The sequence below is a fragment of the Bubalus kerabau genome, chromosome 20 (assembly GCF_029407905.1).
Source record: "Bubalus kerabau isolate K-KA32 ecotype Philippines breed swamp buffalo chromosome 20, PCC_UOA_SB_1v2, whole genome shotgun sequence".
NCBI lineage: Eukaryota > Metazoa > Chordata > Mammalia > Artiodactyla > Bovidae > Bubalus > Bubalus kerabau.
Window position 1 is genome coordinate 55478469 of NC_073643.1, and position 6045 is coordinate 55484513.

Sequence of the window (6045 nt, forward strand, 5' to 3'; positions counted from 1 at the left end):
GGTGGGCTGCGGGTACAAGTGTCCAGGACCAAAGCACAAGGTGAAGTGTTTAGGGCTGTGTCACATTTCTACCCTGAAGAAACAGCCCTGACCTTTCAGAAACAGGAATCTGAAGAATTTCCCAGGTTTCCAGCAGGGCAAGGGGAAACCTGCTTTCTTCTACCTTTTAATTAAAATGACCCACCTCCTCCAAAACATCAAAATGCTCCAAACTGTCTCCATTAATCAACATGTGAACATCACGGAGGAAGGAGACTGGGGAGAACTGGAGACCAACGAGCAGAACTCTGGAGTAAAAATTGGCCGTTTATAAGGCGGCACAAAGCAGATCTGTGATTTCATACATTTCTGGAGCGAGGCCTGGAGTCCAGGACAGAGGGAAGGGCGGCACCGTCAGGCTGGGAGGTGATGAATGAGTTATTTCAGAGCCACAGCCTGCAGCTTTCACAGATTCAGAAGGCACACGGTCCTTGCTCCGGACGGGGAGGGGGTGCCTATAAATCTCTGTGTCAGCAGACAGCTGAGAGATTCAGAAGATAAGACAGACACTGACAACCAAGAGTCTGAAAACAGAAAAGACAGCCAGGTGGTGCAGGCAGGTGGCTGCCCACCTTAGATCTGGGTTCCCTTCCCTCACGCGGACTTGTTGCTGGGGAGATGGCTGCCCACATTTCCCAGTGGGCAGAAGAGATGCATGCCACTTTAGGTTCTGACCCTAGAAACCTCCTTATGAAACTCCAGCTCTCTCTGCCTGTATCTGAGGGCTGGGTATCAATGTTCAGCCCTGAGAGCCAAGAGGTGAAGACAGAGGAGTCTCCTTCATCCATTTCCTTGATGGGTGGGGGTGTGCTCGCCCCGCCACCCATCAAGCTGGAAAGGAACAGAGCCCCTCCCCTGCTGCCTTCTCCAGAGGGTTAGACTTACAGGGAGAACTAAAGTCTGCCGGGTGAGGACATCATGGTTTAGGGGTTCATCTGCTATAGTTTCCCTGGTGGGTCAGATGGTAAAGAATCTGTCTGCAATGCAGGAGACGCGGGTTTGATCCCTGGATTGGGGAGAACCCCTGGAGAAGGGAATGGCAACCCACTCCAGTATTCTTGCCTGGAGAATCCCATGCAGAGGAGCCTGGTGGGCTACAGTCCACGGGATCGCAAGAGTCGGACACAACTGAGCGACTAATGCTGCTGTTATAGTTACATCAACAATTAGCTGATAATTAAAAAAAAAAATATTGCTAAAGATGGCTGGTAGACAAGAAACGAGCAGACTGGGACTCCACCGGTGGTCCAGCGGCTGGGGCTCTAAGTTCCGGATGCAGGGGGCTTGGGTTCCATCCCTCGTCAGGGAACTAGTTCCTGAATGCTGCAGCTGAGACCCGGCTCAGCCAAGTAAATAAAATACTTTTTAAAAAGATCCTAGCGGACCACCAAGTTGTTAGTGCATAATTAAGGGGTTGCAGTGCAGGTAAGAACCATGTAACTGGTAACTGAGCTCTACTGCACTCACTAAAAGGGGAACTGACTCCTGAGATGGCAATTTTTGAAGGAGTTGAATACTGGCCAGAGCTTGTTATGCTCTTTCCAAAACATCATATTGCTCTCCTGGTCCATATGGTTTCTAAGGGCAGGAGCCCTGTGTTTTATCTTGGCAGTCTCAAGTGCTACTTGGTGAAATCACAGTGCTATACTTCGAAAGACTCTCAGACCTAGTTAAAAACTAGATAAGGTGTTTTGAAAATAATATGACATGTATGCTTTAGGAAAAATTTAAAGCAATAGGTAGGTCAGTGGTAAAGAATCTGCCCACCAATGCAGGAGACTGGGTTTCGACCCCCTGGGTTGGGAAGATTCCCTTGAAGAGGAAATGGCAACATGTTCCAGGATTCTTGCCTGGGAAATCCCATGGACAGAGAAGCCTGGTGGACTACAGTCCATGGGGTTGCAATGAGTTGGACGTCACTGAGAACATACGAAAAAAAGGAAAAGATGTTAGTAGCTGTTTAAGTTCTTGCTGCTATAACAAAGTACCATAGACTGCAGGGCTGATAAATGGCAGAAACGTATTCCTCACAGTTCTGGAGGCTGAAGCCTGAGATCAGGGTGCCAGCTTGCTGGAGTTCTGTCGAGAACCCTCTTCCAGTTGAAGACTGATGACTTATGTCTTCACGTGGCAGTATGCAGGAAGGAAGCAAGCTCTTCTGTGACTCTCATGAGGACACTAATCCCACCCACAAGGGCCCCACCCTTATGACCTCACCCAGGCACCTCCAAAGCCCCACCTGCTAGATACCATTACCTTTGGAAGTACAGTCTCAACATATGCATTTCAGGGGGACACAAACATCCAGACCATAATGAAAATCCATTAAAGTTAATTATTAATCAAAACTAAATTTTTATTACTAGCAAGCTAACGTGTTATCTGACAATTAACAGGTGAAGTGATAACTAAGAATGGAGATGCTTGATGACGTCTGGCTTTCCAACCTACTTCCTACTTCCATGCGGTGGCTGCTCTGTGTCCCGACCACAGACAGAGGCCCCTGGGGCACCCACCTCGCAAAGCCCCACTGGCGCAGCCTGGCCCTGTTTCTCAAGAAGGGAATGACACGCCTTTTCCTTGATGAGTGACATTGCAGGCTCAGGGAACGGTGTCACCTTTGGGGTGGCCCTTCCTTCCTGGTTGACCCCAGAGCATCCACTCTATCCACTCAACACTGACCCCTCCTCACAGGGTCTCAGGAAGAGGATTCCTGCCCAGGCCTGGTTCTCCTCCCAGTCCTGAGGGGAGCCCATGATGCAGGTCCAGTGCATGTGGCAGGCAAGTCCACCTCTGGGTGGGGCCAGGGCCACCCAGCCCTCAGCGATCTCAGAGGAGGCCTTCTGTGGTAGGAGGAAAGGATGGTCTGGCAAAGGATGTTCTGGGATGCTGTGAGGAAAGGCAGGTCTCCCCTGCTCCTGTCCATGGGATTTTCCTCCTGGTATTCGGAGTGGAGCCAAGTTGACCCCCTGACTTCTAGGTTTCACTGATGGGGCTCAAAGGTGATGGCCCAGGACTTCCCTGGTGGTCCAGTGGTTAAGAATCTGCCTTTCAATGCAAGGGATGCGGGTTTGATCCCTGGTCGGGGAATTAAGACCCCACATGCTGCGGGGCAGCCGAGCCCGAGCGTCACAATGAAGATCCTGTGTATCACAGCTAAGACCTGACATGGCCAAATAAATCCATAACTATTACAGGTGATGGGTCCCTGGGAGAGCTCAGGCCCGGGCTCAGAGAGAAAGCCCAGATCTGTCCCTGGGCACCAGGGAGGTGCTCACCCAGCTGTCCTCGGATCAGTGAGTGTGGGCTTGGCAGGTTCTTGACAACTGGAGAGTCAAAAATCAAGGCTGTGTTGGCAAACCCAGGAGGTTCAGGGCTGGTCTGCATCAAGGCCTGTGGGAAGCGGTGCAGTGGAGCAGGGTCGGACTCGCGGCTCTGCCAGCCTCTTCTGTGGTAAGGCTCCCAGAACAAGCCTGAGCACACAGCTAGCCCTCAGAAAGTGGCAAATGTTCTTACTGTTGCTGGTACGAGGGCATCTCAGGTAGACCCAGTGGGGTGATCCACACAGGCTGGCTCTTTCAGAGGCCAGACAAGACTTGGAATTCAAGTGCAGAGCTGGAGGCACATGGAGGTGAATCATGAGTGTCGGATTCCAGGCGCCTGACTCGGGCAGGCCTGGCCGCCACCTCCCCCCAGGGCCTTGTTACCCCTGCCTCCCCTCCGTCACGTGGGCAGACGTGATGAAGACCTGCAGTGAGGTCACCCATTCTGGACAATCGCTGGCCCCACCCTTGGATCCAAGGCCTCTGCCCACAGGACGGGTCTTTCCCCAGCTGTTCCTGGCCGCCCCCTCCCTGCCAGCACCGCTCGCCCAACCACTCTGGGGATTCCCTCTTGCTCATGGTTGGCCACCCTGGATTCCGATCTCCAGACTCATCAGCTTGGAGGAGAGTCTTTGGCCACCCACCCTCTGAAAAGCCAGACAGGGATCAGCCCATGAAACAGATGTTTTCTGCTTGCTCGTCTCAGAGGAAGAAATGGAGGGGGGTAGGGGGTGGGGGTGGGCAGACTCTTCTCATTTGGTTTACCCTGATGTCATCCACAGTTAAGAGCATTTACTTCCAGAGCTAAATTCTGTCTGGTGGTACCACCGGGCTTTTCCAGGGATACTCCTGTGGAATGAGCACAAAATGGGGTTGGAAATACTCGCATCACTCACTGTTGGGCCTCAAGCAAGCCTCGGCCTGGGTGAGTCATGGTCTTGTCATCCATAGAAGAGGGATGACGGCTTCCCGTTTGACTTCATCAGTCTCTAATGCAGTGGCACTGCCTGGAGACCCCCCAGCCCAGGGTACCAGGGCAGCCCCGAGGTAGCTCGGCTTGTCCTCACCCCATCCTGTGTTCATCTGCATCTCTTGTGACTTGGCGTCTGTCTGGAGCCTTTCCTTGCCCCCCAGGCCGCCTGCTTCTCAAGCTTGGATTCACACCCTCTCTTCTAGCAGTGGTCACCTTGGGTGCTCCCCTGGGTCCTCCTCACAGGCAGGGGCGCCTGGCCCCAGCTCCCACACATGCTGGTTGCTGACGGCTTGGCTGTGCTCCTCTCCGGAAACCTACCCTGAGCCAGTGGGAGTCCCTCCATCCCAAGATGCCCAGAAAATTATTAACTACCTCCCTCCACCCCAGGCTGGCCCACAGCCAGTGATGGATGGATTTGGGGTACAAAAGCCCAGCTCGCTTCCTCAAGGAGCATCTGCGGTGAGGTGAGTCAGGAGTGTTGGGCTGCATTCCGCGGGGCCGCAAATACACGCCAGAGCTCCAGTTTAGAATTCCTGGGACAGAAAGAACAAGCTGTATTTCCTCCCAAGACACCCCACTTCCTCCCTCCTGGAAGGCGGGTTGGAGAAAGCATGAGTCGTGAACAGGAAGGCAGAACAGGGGCCGAATCCTGGCTCGAGCGGTCATCAGCGGCAGGACTTGGGTAACTCGCTAGACTTCGCTAGGCTTTGGTTTTCCTCCGTAAAGACTGTGGGTCATAATTCTCACTTCGCAGCACTGCTGTGAGGCTTGAAGGGCAGCAGCAAAGCCCCTGCACGGTGCTTGGTGCACACAACGACACTGGAGGCTTGTCCACCTCCTTCCCTTCCCTCCTGGGAGGAGAAAGACCAAGAGGGAGGCAGGTGGTGGGGGCCGGGGCAGCTGGTGCAGGAACCAAGCCCTCTGGCCTGAGTGGTGGCCTGGCAGGAATGTCATCAGCCCAGGTGCATGGCTGTGCACACTAGCAGCCTCCTAATTCCGACCTGGGCTCAGATCAGGAATCAAACCACCTAGAGATGAAAACCAAAGCCAACTTCGGATGCTCAGCTTTTGGTTTGGAGTCTATCCTGTCTGAGCACTGGCCTGCCAAGGACCATGAGTGGCTTGCAAGGATCTCTGGTAGACTTCTTCATGTGGCCTCAAACCTCCAGCTCACATCACTGGGCCATCTGCCCCCAGATGCCTCAGGACATCAATCAGGGAATCCTAAGCCAAGGCAGCACAGAGGCAAGAAGAATAATGGCCACTCCATGCAGTCATGAGGTGTCCCTAGAGAGCCCCAAGCCTCCATCCAACACCTGAGTTTTCCTCAGTCTAGTACTTCCAGCCGGAGGAGGCAATGGCACCCCACTCCAGTACTCTTGCCTGGAAAATCCTATGGACGGAGGAGCCTGGTAGGCTGCAGTCCATGGGGTCGCTAAGAGTCGGACACGACTGAGCGACTTCACTTTCACTTTTCACTTTCATGCATCGAAGGAAATGGCAACCCACTCCAGTGTTCTTGCCTGGAGAATCCCAGGGACGGCGGAGCCTCGTGGGCTGCCGTCTATGGGGTCGCACAGAGTCGGACACTACTGAAGTGACTTAGCAGCAGCAGTAGCAGTATTTCCAGCAAGATGCGCAATGAGGTGAGGGGACTGGTAGACATGGTGGGAGGCACAAGGGGATTTGGAGACCAGAGGACTGGGGTTT

At 53.5% G+C, this 6045-nt stretch overlaps 1 long non-coding RNA gene across 2 annotated transcripts; it reads right to left on the bottom strand.

Annotated features, from left to right (window-relative positions):
- Positions 1–2374: 2374 nt before the first annotated feature.
- Positions 2375–5694, bottom strand: LOC129634914 (uncharacterized). 2 transcript variants are annotated; one of them, XR_008705995.1, is made up of 3 exons: positions 4708–5694; positions 4128–4211; positions 2375–3654 (listed from the first exon to the last, which is right to left on the bottom strand). It is a non-coding gene; the product is annotated as an uncharacterized LOC129634914 (long non-coding RNA). The 2 variants fall into 2 exon arrangements; XR_008705994.1 differs by having other exon boundaries at positions 2375–4211.
- Between the last annotated feature and the right edge of the window lie 351 nt (positions 5695–6045).